Source organism: Pinus tabuliformis, chromosome 6 (assembly GCF_031772625.1).
Source record: "Pinus tabuliformis cultivar Carrire ecotype Pingquan chromosome 6, CPIR1, whole genome shotgun sequence".
Classification (NCBI taxonomy): Eukaryota; Viridiplantae; Streptophyta; class Pinopsida; order Pinales; family Pinaceae; genus Pinus; species Pinus tabuliformis.
In genome coordinates, this window is record NC_142292.1 from 1990396891 (window position 1) to 1990409309 (window position 12419).

Genomic DNA, 12419 nt, shown 5'->3' on the forward strand with positions numbered 1-12419 from the left:
GATTGGGTGGGTTGTATCTAGTTTATGCAAGGCAATCAAGAATCTTACAGCAAACTGCTAGAGAAAGACAATGAGAATATTGACCCAAAAGCAATTAAAAATTTCTAGGTAACATTCATACATATAGAATTAACAGCTACATGAGCAATTAAGAATTCATGTCCATGGTTAATTCTGAAGACAAACATTTACAGCAGTAAAAATCGAGTACAAGGTGTAGTAAAACAAATCCTGCACTATTCTTTTTCTTTACTGCTAGTTTAGTGTAACTTGAATATGATTTGATAAACATAAGAAAGACAAGAACAGAGATTAAGGAAAAAACTTGTTATTTCATCAGACAGCACAAGAATTCCGCATCAACACATGAATCATCATCAAGACACCATAGTTCCAGGAAATCACTGAGCTGATCTAGCTCTTTGTATTCAACAATTCTGAAAGTAAACAGTATACATGCCTCAGAGTGAAAATTCCCAACCCCTTATGCGTTACTAAGGGGAGTATATATACAAAGTTTACATAAGAAAATATCTCAATGGAGAGTAAATGCTTCATTAATAGCATGCCAACCGCTGGAGTGTAGCAGCTGAGAAAGTTAATGCTGTAATAACTTTTGTTCCCTTAGCTGTCAAAAATGGTCAGAGCCTGTTGACTTGGTGGTAGTTGGAGTCGGCTAATGATACACTGTCAAAATTTGTGCATTTCTTTTTCTCTTGGGCTGGCCGTCGTTGTCTATGTGCTGAGTCACATTTCAGCTGCTTTTAATGCTGACTTTATCATGCTGTTTGTCTTATAGTGACCTGGAGCTGGCAGTGACCGAACAGCTGAAGCTACTGTGGCAGAATTTGAAGCATTGCTTGCCACCAATCCTCTTTTGGCATTTGATGCCTCCTAATCTTTATCAAGGTCTCATCGGCCTCTGTATATCTGTAGAAGTTAGGAGGAGTTTCAAAGAGATGATTCACTTCATTCTCAATAAAGAACATGCCTTCCAGTTTGTCATACAAGCTCTGTCCTGAGGGAGGCCCTGTTTGTTCAGATGTACTGCCAGATGCAGTAATCTGATTCTCAATGTATGTTGCCATTCTGTTGGCAAATTGATCCTGGGAGACTAGTTTTCCTGCACCAGTTAGGAGGCTGGGTAGGCCTTTTGCTTGCAGCACTGCCAACTTGACTTTAAATTCCTCCACATCTGCTGTGATCTCATAGCACTTCCTCTCCACAGTTTGTACATAGTTCCTGAGAGTTAGCACCTTCTTGACAGTGAGGACAGCCTCTGTTCTGTTGGGAATGCCTATGGCTGCCAGTTCCTCATTTCCCTACTTGTTCAGGAAGTCTATCATTCTGTTGGCCTGCTCTGGTCTGTTTTGCAGCAGTGTTTTGGCCTTATTGATTTCTATTTGTGCTTGGCCCAACAAGTCCATCTGTTCATGCATTGTTTTTATTGATCTCCATTGTTGAGTGATGGATTGGCCTATTATGGCCCATAGAATCCTTTTTATGTCGGCCATGGCTGTTTCTAGATTCAGCTCTTTTTCTAAGGCCTTTATCTTGTCCTTGAGGGCCTTTATCTCTCTGCCCTGTTCTGCCATAGTTACCTTCGACTTGTCATATTTAGCATCCAGTTCTGCCAATTTTTCCTTGGCCCTCTTTATTTCATTGGCCTGGAGCTCCATTTCTTTGATGGCCTTGGTCAATTCCTCTACACTTTTGCTGGCTTCTGGTGCTGTTGTTGTTCCTACTGCTTCTGCTGTGGGGGCCACTGCTGCCCCTGAAGTTGTTGCTGTTGTTGAAGTAGTTGGAGGAGCTTGGGAAGTGGATTCTCCCTGTTTATCTTGTAATGCTCCTTCCAGCTCTTTCTCCAAATCCCTGATCCTCTGGTCTTGCTGCATTAAGAGGTCTAATTGGTCATCAACCTGTTTTTGCTTTTGAAGCTCTGCGGTTTGAGGGTGCTCTGTGGGCTGCAGCTTCAACCTTTTCTTTAATGCATTCAGGTCATCATCTTTCTTCTTCATAAGGGCCTTCACACCCTTTGGATCACTAGGATCATGTCCTAGATCAATGATGATCTCCTCAAGAGACTTTATTCTATTGTCTTTGGCCAGAGAGGACATTCTCTCAAAATCCAACTGAGTGTTGGTATTTTTGAGTGATTCATTCAGTTCATGTGCCATGGTGGCCTTCTCCACCAAGGTTGCATAGACCATCTCCCCAGTCTATTTATGGAGTTCAATCTGGTCCATGGGATGTATATCTCTGGCTAGGACCTCCACCCTTGTCTTCACAAAATCTGCAGCTGACTTAGGCTGCGGCCCTTTGGGCTTAAAATGGCTGAGGAGCAATTTTTCCTCCTGAATGTCATATACCGACATTAGCCTTTCTTGCTGGGCTGGGGTTGCATCAAGAAAATGTTTATAAACCTCTACCCTCAGCAGATCATTCTGAGCTTTTATTTGTTTGAAAGAAGCCTTAGTGCTCTTGGGCTTCTTGCTCTGCTGGGAAGAGGAGGACACCTCTAAGCCAAGTTGTAAACCTTGCTCCTGCTGAAAGGAGCTTGTTCCTGTGTGCTGGCTGGCTTCCCTGTTTTTCCTTGAGCTGTCAAGGAATTCTTCAGTGATGTATTCCACCTCTGGGGAGTCTAGCCTTTGCCTTTTGGCTTCTGGTTGCTGGGAGGATCCTCTAAGAGGAGTGGACTCTTCTCTATCTCTTTTTGTACCCCTTTCCTCATGTGCTGGGGTCTGCAAAATTGGGGCAGTCAAAGGCTCAGTTTGAGGTGGTGGTGTTTGCATTATTGGAGCTGCTGGCAGCCCAGTTTGTGGCAGGACAGTTTGCCCTTGTCTCTGTTCTGGCTGCTGCTCTGTTTGCTGCCCTTGTTGGGGCTCTGTTTGTTGCCCTGTTTGCTGCTCATTTACAGGGGCAAGCTTTTCTTTCACTGCTTCCTCCTCTGCACCCATTATCCCTTTGCCTTTGTCTGTCACTGGTGCTGATGTGGAAGGTGCCTGTATGACTGGTGCAGTCCTGGTGGCCGAGGTCCCTTCTCCTGCTGAGTGAGGCCGTTTGACGGGTACCTGCTGCACAGAGTCTAGGTCAATGGTTTTTTCAAGCTCCTTCATATTCTTTAGCATTATCTCTTCTTCAGTTAGCTTTTCAACTAAAGTACCCTGCTGCCATTCTTGCTCGTTGGCATATTTTTCAATGTGTGGGTATTGACAATGCCTATAACCTAGAAGCCTGTATTTGTTTCTTGTTGCAGTGATGAAGCCCTCAGGGTCATAAGGGACCCACCGGAAACTATATGATAGTTTATATTTGTCTTTGAGGATGAGGTCAGCATCTTCCCATCCTTCTTTTTTGTTCATGATGAAGGGGCCCAACTGGTGTTTGAACTTGAGGTGGGCCTTCTTTCTGGAGCTGTGGAAATGGGTGAGGTCAGACTGAATCAATTTCCTATAATATTCCAAGGCAAATATCCTCATGGGCACATACTTTGGGAGTCTGTAAGGACAGAGCTCACAGCCATAGACTCTGATGACTGTGTGATCCTCATATAGGTACCAATCACCTATTTTACACTTCTTGGAAAGCTGCAGAGCCTTCTGTATCTCAGTTGACATCCTGGGAGGAGGGGACCTCATCAATAGGCAAGAGACTGGATACACAAATTGGTCAACAAACTCACAATAGGAATAGGGTGAGTTTGTGACTTTGTGGTAGACAGAGGTCCAGAAGATAACAGACCTTCTTTCCCCTCTATAATCCAGCTTTTTGATATAGCATGGAAAAGCCTTTGACTGATAATACATGAAGAGGTGATAGATATAGGCCGAGTATTTGAAGACCCCCTGCCTATCCACTGCACCCAACTAATCGTGGATTTTGTTAGCAATGAACTTGGAAAAATTATATTTGCGGGCAGGGGGTTGGCCTGGGCTGTAAACAACTAGTAATACTAGCATTGTCTCATCCACATGTTCACTGGTTTTGTATCCCAGCACATAAGCAATCATGTCCAGGAGCAATCTGCCTACTTTAGTGAAGTAGACATCCAAATAAGGAGGTGACCCTGCAGGCTGGCACTCAGGTCTCATGAATGTCCTGGTGACCTTTTGAATCTCCTCACTGGTCATCTTAGCACCAGTGTCCAGCAGATAGTTCATGGAGAATGGGATTAGGAGCTCTGTCTGATCAAAGTGTAGCATTTTGTTGATGGACTCAGGATTGATGTAGAAGAGGATCCTCCCAGATGGGGTGCTGATGGCTCTGTGCTACACATCATAGTTTTCAGCACATAGTCGAATGACTTCAGGAAACACATTTACAGAGGGGAGACAATAGTATGGCAGGTTTGACTCCCATATGCCATATGTATCATGACCATTCAGGTAGTCCTCTCTCAACTGCCTGAAGGTCTGCAGAAAGTCCCTGTCTACCATACAGTCTTCAATAAGGTAGTCTTTGTCAGCAAGAGGCAAGGACTGCAAGTCTTTGTTGGGTGGATTTAGTGGAGCAACACTGAGAGCTGTGGGTGCAGGGGCAGCCATTGTATGGTTTGATTTTGAGTGATATGAGTGCACTGGTTTGCAAAGCTTTTAAGAGCTTAAGTGATAGGCCAACTGTGGTCAAAGTCTGAAATGCTTTTTTATAGTGAAAAAACAGGCTTGCTTCTGCAGTCTTGGTAGGTTCACAGAGATTGTGAATTGCTAGGGGTGAATTGCAGAGGGTGAGTGAGATTTACTTTGGTGGAAAAAATGTTGTTGTTCTGCACCCAGCAAAAGGGAACAATGTCGGGCACCTCAAAGATAATTTTACAATTTCCGCAGCGAATTGACTGTTTCAATGCTGAATTTGTGGTTCTCGGGGCAAGCAAGTTAGCTTGGCTTACTTTAGGTAGTAGGTGCAGAGTTTATGTGGAATTCAACAGGTATTTTAATGGCAATTTACAGAGAAATGGTATGCATGGGCGAAAATGGGGAATTACGGTGAATACCTGGATAGAACGCTTAAACAGCCTGCGGGACGAACTCTGAAGGTTGACTTGATGAATTGGAACGGTTGCAATTTGAATTTGGAGGCCTGAAGGCGCTTTGGCAGCTGCAACGGCTATCTCTTCCTTTACGCGAAAATGACATAAAAACTGCCCAAAACGTGACTTTAACGATAAAATTCGGAAAGAATAGGTAATTGGTGCCTTTCCGCCGATGACGTCATGGCGGGCCCGGGTATGGAGGATGACGTGGCTGCTGAGGTGGAGGCCAGGGTGGAAGGACACGGTGGCGGGTGGATAAGGTGGCAGGGTTACGTGGAGGGCCACACGGTGCGGGGGCGGGGAAGGGCGCTACGTCATGTTGACGTATTGATGACGCAAGGGGGAGGCGGTAACGTGATGGTGGTAAGCGGGTTCCCCGCACCACCTTTGGGCAAAGGTGGTATCAGGGAGGGGGGCTCCGAACAACCCCACCGCCTGCCACGCGTCCCTTGTACGGGGCGGGAAACCACTTTCCCCGGACGCTAAAGGTCGGTAGGTCGGGCAGCGAAAATGACTGCCCACCGTCAGATCTGGGTGGCGGAGATCGGACGGCTGGCAGGTCCTCCGACGGATCGTGCAGGTTGGGGGGGTCCCGCTGGCCTATTAAAATATTCAATTAAATACTTTTGGGCGGAGAACCTTAGGGTTAAGGGTTTTTGTATGTATTTTCGGGATTTTTGGGTTTTTCAAGGGTTTTTGTAAGGAAAAAGAGGTTAGGAGTGGGTTTAGCAGGGGGAAAGGGGTTTTCTGTGTCGTTATAAGCAGAGGGAAGGTGAGAGCTTAGGGGAAAGGTTATCACTCCAACCAAAGGTTGAAGCAATCCCATTACAGGGTTGACCATAGTCCCTGTTGGACCAAAGTCTCCCTAAACAACTTATTTAGCTATAGTGCCAAGGGGAGGGATATTTATACCATGTTTGGGGTTTATACACCATGGTGCTATAATAGTAGGGAAAGGGCAGTTTAGGGGATTTAGATAATAGAAGTTAGGGGTTAATGTGAGTGAGGAAAGTGAATGAGGAGTGATGTCATTAAGTGTATTTGAAAGTCACTTAGTTTAGGGAGTAGATCAAAATGAAAAGATTTTTAGACAAGAAATGTGGCTTTTAAATGAATAAGAACCACCATAAAACCTCAGATCTTTTCATCAATCTCAATAGATGAAGGGATGTTAGTAATAAGAGTGAAAGGGGAAACGGGGAAGTTAGACATGCTCCCTTGCTTTGCTGCAACCTGATGGAGAAGAGAAGCTTCTCAATCCATTGACTTTCCTTTGTGGACATTTCAGCACACATTTATTTGTAAGGAATGATATTTCTGCAACCCCAACTGCCTACCCATCTACTTGCCTAGCATTTTTTGTTTCTTCTTGGAGGGTGCACTTGGACTTGCAGACCCTTATTTGCCTTTTCTTTTCTTTGGCTTTTTCCTTTTGATTTTCTATCTAATTCTGCCCTTATTGCTTCCAAGGTCCCAGATTAAGTAGTTGGGAACCTTAATTCTCTACCTAAGCTACTTGTCTGCCAAGATTAAACAGTTTGGACAGACTTCTTCCTCTATTCTACAACTGAAAATTTAAAACATGGCATGATCCAGATTAGGCTGTTGGATCATCCATCAAAATTGAGTCCACATCAAGCTATATGCACAGATTGTTTTCTCTTGGAAATATGTGATCTTTGCATCATCAAAGCAGAGCATATTTGGACCTTTCCTTGCCAATCATGAAATATGAAACCTATTGGTATAGGTAGCTAACAGTGGCTCCACATGGGGATGGTTTTTCATTTGAAAGACCAAGAACAGCAGGTCCGATTGCCTTGGCCCTTGACATGCTTTTACCAAAACTTGCAGTATGCTGCCTTGAAATGCCAAAATTGTGCTCTTCCTTCTTGGTAGATCTCTGAACCTATTTACCTTTTGCTGATAGTTAAGAAGACTTGAGAAACTGCATTTTTACATCCTAATAGAAAGTAATATATACATCTGAATATGTACAAGGGAAACTCAGGCTGCACTTATGGGTAGTAGTTAAAGTAGTGTTTCAGCATCCTGCCATTCACAGGACCTTCATCCAAATCAGTTTCATTAAGACTTTTAAGGAAATAAGTGTTGTTTCCTTGCACTGCTTGGACAGCAAATGGTCCTCTCCAAAGGGAATCAAATTTTCCATGTTTTCCCTTATCCTCTCTTCTTGAGTCCCACTTGAGGACTTTGTCTCCGACATTAAAGTCTTCTGCCTTTGTTCTTCTGTCAAAAGCTTTCTTTAATTTTTCTTGTAAAACTTGAACTCTGCTGAAAACTTGTTCTCTAGTTTGCTGCAGACATATTATTTGATTTATCCTTCTCTGCATATCATTTGGTTCAGCTTGACTTTCTTGAAGAAGTTTCATGACAGGAATCCCTAGTGATGAAGGGAATTTAGCTTCTAATCCATAGACTAACTTATATGGGCTGGTCCCAATTGATCTCTTGGTTGTTAGTCTATCTGCCCATAAGGCATTGACAAGCTTCTTATGCCAATTCTTCTTATTTTCTTCTAGCACTTTTTTTATGATGTTTACCAAGCTTTTATTTGATGATTCAGCAAGGCCATTTCCTTGGGGATAGTATGCAGTAGAATGGCCCAAGGTAATGTGAAATTTGTGGCAGGAATTTACCATCTTCTTAGATTTGAAAGCAGCAGCATTGTCTGTTATTATTTTATTAGGACAGCCAAACCTAGAAAGGATATTGGTCTCAAGGAACTGAATGATAGTGGAATCATTTGCTTGTCTGCATGGAGCAGCTTCAATCCACTAAGTAAAGTAGTCCGTAGCTGTCAGAATCCATCTATGTTGTCCTGAAGATGAGGGATGAATTTCCCCAATGAAATCCAAGCCCCATTGTTGAAAAGGTCTCTCTGTTGCAATAGGCCTCAAGGGAAGTGGCAACAACTGTCTCTTTCCCTCAAACACTTGACATTTATGACATGCGGTGGTGAATTTCTTGACATCAGAGAACATGGTGGGCCAGTAGTAACCAGCCCTCAGTATTTTATCCACAGTGGACTTCCAGTACAAGTGTCCACCACAGTCACCTGCATGAAATTCTTTTATGATATTGTTAGTTTCATTCTCAATTAAGCAGTTTAACAATATCCCTTCATGGTTTTTCCAAAGTAAATTTCCATCCATAACACAGAATTTAGAAGCTTTCATTTTTAGGAACCTACATTTAGTTCTGGACAGCCCTGGGGGAGCACACAGGTTTTGTAACACATAACAGATATCAGAATACCAGTGGGATTGTTCAAAGGCTACATTGATCTTTGGAGTCGCCAGCTCTGGTTCACTGTCCAGCTGGTTGATGTCCAAGGCTTGGAAATTTGTTTCAGACATTAATTTAGCCAAACCTTGTCCTTTTATCAGTTTTGTAGATTTTATTTCAATGTCAAATTCTAGAATATTTGCAATCCATTTTCCCCTTCTGCCCTCTAAGTTCTCTTGAGTAAGTATGTCTTTGACAATTGGGCTTGGTACATAAGCTATAACATGTGAATAGAGGATGTAGATCCTAAAGTCTTTGATGGCCTTGACCAAAGCATAAGCTTGTTTCTCCATGATTTGGTATTTTAGGGGTGCAGCTCTGAGAGCTTTACTAAAGAAAGCAATGGGTTTCTCATTTCCTTGGTCAACTTTCTGTAATAAGACAACAGCAATTGTGTGTTGGGAAGCAAAGGAAAATATGATGAATTCCCTATCAAATTGTGGATTTGTTAGGACTGGAGTTTGGGTGAGGGCCAATTTTATTCCTTCAAAGGCTTGACTTGCCTCTGTCATCCATTTTACCTTTGAATCCTTCTTTAGCATGTTATTCAGTAATCTGCTCAATTCGGCCAGATTTGGGATAAATCTCCTCAGGAAGTTGATTTTACCCAAAAAGGCTTGTAATTCCTTTATATTTCTTGGGTGAGGCATCTGTAAGATGGCCTGGATTCTGTCTGGATCAACCCTAATGCCATCTTTAGAAATGATGTGGCCCAGCAGCTTACCCTCTTCCAAACCAAATAGGGACTTCTTGGGATTCAAGGAAATTCCATATTTCCTACATGTTAAGAAAATCTGTCTTAAGTGTTTCAAATGTTCTTGGTCAGATTTTGAAAAAGGTGTGAGGTCATCTAAGTAAATGACTAAAAAGTCATGAATCTCCTTTGCAAAAGCAATATCCATTGCTCTTTGAAATGTTGCCCCTGCATTTTTCAATCCAAAAGGCATTTTTACATATTTGAAAGTTCCCCATGGAGTTGTAAATGCAGTTTTGTCTTGATCATCAGGGTGTACCAGGATTTGATTAAAGCCTGAGAATCCATCAAGTAATGAGATCCTTGAGGCCCCCACCACTCTTTGGAGAATGTGATCCATCTTGGGTAAGGGATAATTGTCTTTTAAGGAAACTTGATTCAAGTTCCTTAGGTCAACACATAGCCTTATTTCACCGGTTTTCTTTCTTGTAGGGACTAAGTTTGAAATCCACTCAGAGAATCTGATTGGTGCTATGATGCCTGCCTTGAACATTTTCTGTACCTCTTGTTCCATTGCTGGGAGAAGCATAGGATTGATTCTCCTCAATTTTTGTTTAAAGGGTTTTTGATCTGGCTTGAGAGGGATAGTGTGTTGAATTACAGAGGTGTCATAGGATTTTAAATCCTCATAACTCCATGCAAAGACATCCTGGAACTCTTTAAAGAGGTCAATGTATTTAGGCTTTTGGTCAGGAGGTAAGGAAGCAGACAATTTTATTATTTTGGGTTGTGCAGTAGTCCCAATGTTGCATTCTTCAATGGCAGAGTTAAGGGGCTGCATTTTTGGTTTTCTAGGGATGTCATTTGAATCAAAGATATCCTCTAATGGAGTTAGGCCTGTTGGAAGAAAATTGTCCTTCAGCTCTATGATTTCAGCTTCAGCATTGGCCACTTCTTCACAACTGATTTGTTGAATTTGCTGAATGTTTTCCTTGTTGAAGATAGTTGGATTTAGCATTTGTTTTGCTGTTCTAGGTGATATTGGGTGGTTAGTCTGTTCAAACTGTATTTGTGATTGACTTGCTCTCTCAATGTCAATATTTAGTCCTGCAAATTCTTGTTGCGAGGTCAAGAAGTTGTTTATTTGTGCATCATCTTCAAATACTTGCTAGTCCTTGACATTGTTTGGGACAGAAGGTCTATGTTTTACCTCAGCTGTAAAACGGTGGTGGGGCTCAAAAGGTAGTTTGCAGGTACTTGCAAATGTGGCTAAACTGTGGGCATGCAAGTTATGGGTTCTGGGAATCTTAGTAATTAGAAATTCAGTGAAGAAGCTTAGTATTTCAGCCACAGCAGACCTGTAAGACCTCAGTCTCTTGTCATTGGTGACAAAATTTCCCTTCACTTGTTGGATGACTAAATCTAAATCCCCCATAATTGAGACCTTTGTGGCTTGTAAGAACTTTACTAGCTTGAGGCCTAGTAAAAGGGCTTCATATTCTGCCATATTATTAGTACATTTGAAATTCAGTCTATAGGCTCGGCCTTCTGCATGACTGTCTTGTTTATTATGTATCCAAACTCCAGCTCCTGCCCCTAATTTGTTGACTGACCCATCAAACTCAAGGAACCATAGGATCTCTGGTTCCAGGGAGAACTTAATGACCTCCTTGTGTGTTGGAATTGTAAGTTGAAGCTGTGGTTTGCCATCTGGTTTGTTTTCTAGGGCAGTCTCCTCACTTGATGGAACCTGTTTGCTTTCTTGAGCAGCAGCTGTGCTCAATGTTTGGTTAATCATTGTTTCTTGGGCAGCGGTTTGCTCATTAGTGTCTTCCTCTTGTATGAGTGTCTTGGGTTCAACCTCATTATCTGAGAGAGTTGTATTATCATTGAAGAGAATGTATGAGTCTATGTCTGAATGGACAGCATATATGGGAAAGTTTTGAGGCTTTTCTTCACTGCTGACCATGTATTTCATTAATGTTTCTCTGTATAATCTCTTTGGTTGCCCAAAAACAGTGATGGTGGCATATGATATATCTAACTGCAGGGAACCTTGAAGTTTAGCTACCCATGATCTTGATAACAGCATCCCATACTTGGGTGGGATGTCAGCAACTACCACATCCATTAGAATTGTTTTGTTTGGGTACTGAACAAGAGACACACATAGATCCTTTATTAGGCCTAAGCACTTGACTTGGCTGGAATCAAAGGAGAACAGGTCCTTGTATGGTCTGGTAATATCTAGGTTTAGTCTTTCCATGACTGATTTGGGCATCAGGTTGTGAGAGGCACCCGAGTCAAACATTGCATTGTGTAATATCTTGTCATGAACATGTAAACTGACATAAAAAGGTAAAATGCCTACACCTGCTGTCTTTCCATCCACCTCTGGGCCAAAAAGTAGCTCTGGGGTATCATCCAACACATTAACATCATCCTTGTTGCTAGTAAGTTGGAGGGATTTCCTGATTTGTTGTTTGTAGATGCTGTGTTTGGCCAATTCCGAGAGAGGAATTGCTATCTTTAGTTTTCCAATTTCAGCCTCTAAGTCAAAAGGTTTATCATATTGAGTCTTTGGGTTATGGTTAACAGTCCTTTCTTTGTTCCCTAACTCGTCTTCTTGATTCTTATCTTGATCTTGGAGCTTGTCTTTTTGACTCATCTCTTGAGGAGTGACATTTGGATTAGGGTGAGAGGAAGATGCAGCCATAGGCTGCTGTTTTGAGAAAAATGGTTCAGTGACTTCTTCAATGGTTACTTCTTCTGCAGGTAAATTTGTTTTGTCATTAGGTTCTATGACTATGGTTCTTTTAGGCTGCTGGTTATCCTTTATCTTTTCAGGCTGATTTACATTCACAGTTCTGCTCCTTAGCTTGTATTGTTTATGGACTTCATAAACAGCAGTGTCATAGCCTTGTTTAAAGTCAAATGATTCACCTGATTTAGTTTGGAACAGTTTGATTTCATCATCCTCATGATCTTCTTGTGTTAAGAAAACTTGACTTTCACCATCCAAACCCATTAAATTAATATGAGGATCTTCATTGGGTTCAGTTGATGTGGAAGTGGATTTTAGGGATCTGTGGCTTGAATCTTTTGAATCATTGACCGGAGAATCCACAGTTTTATCATTTTTGAACCAACGTTTCAAATCCCAAATGGGATCCATCTTCAAGATGAGAGAATGATGATGACAGAAGAGCAGCGGAGGAATAATAAATAGTGATGAGGATAAAACATTTTGGAATAACAAACTGTCGGCTGAATTAATAATTTTTAATTATTTTTAATTAATTATTATTATTATTATTATTATTTTTTTTATAATTTAATATTAATTTGTTTTTTAAATTTTAATATATTAATTTGTTTTATTAATAT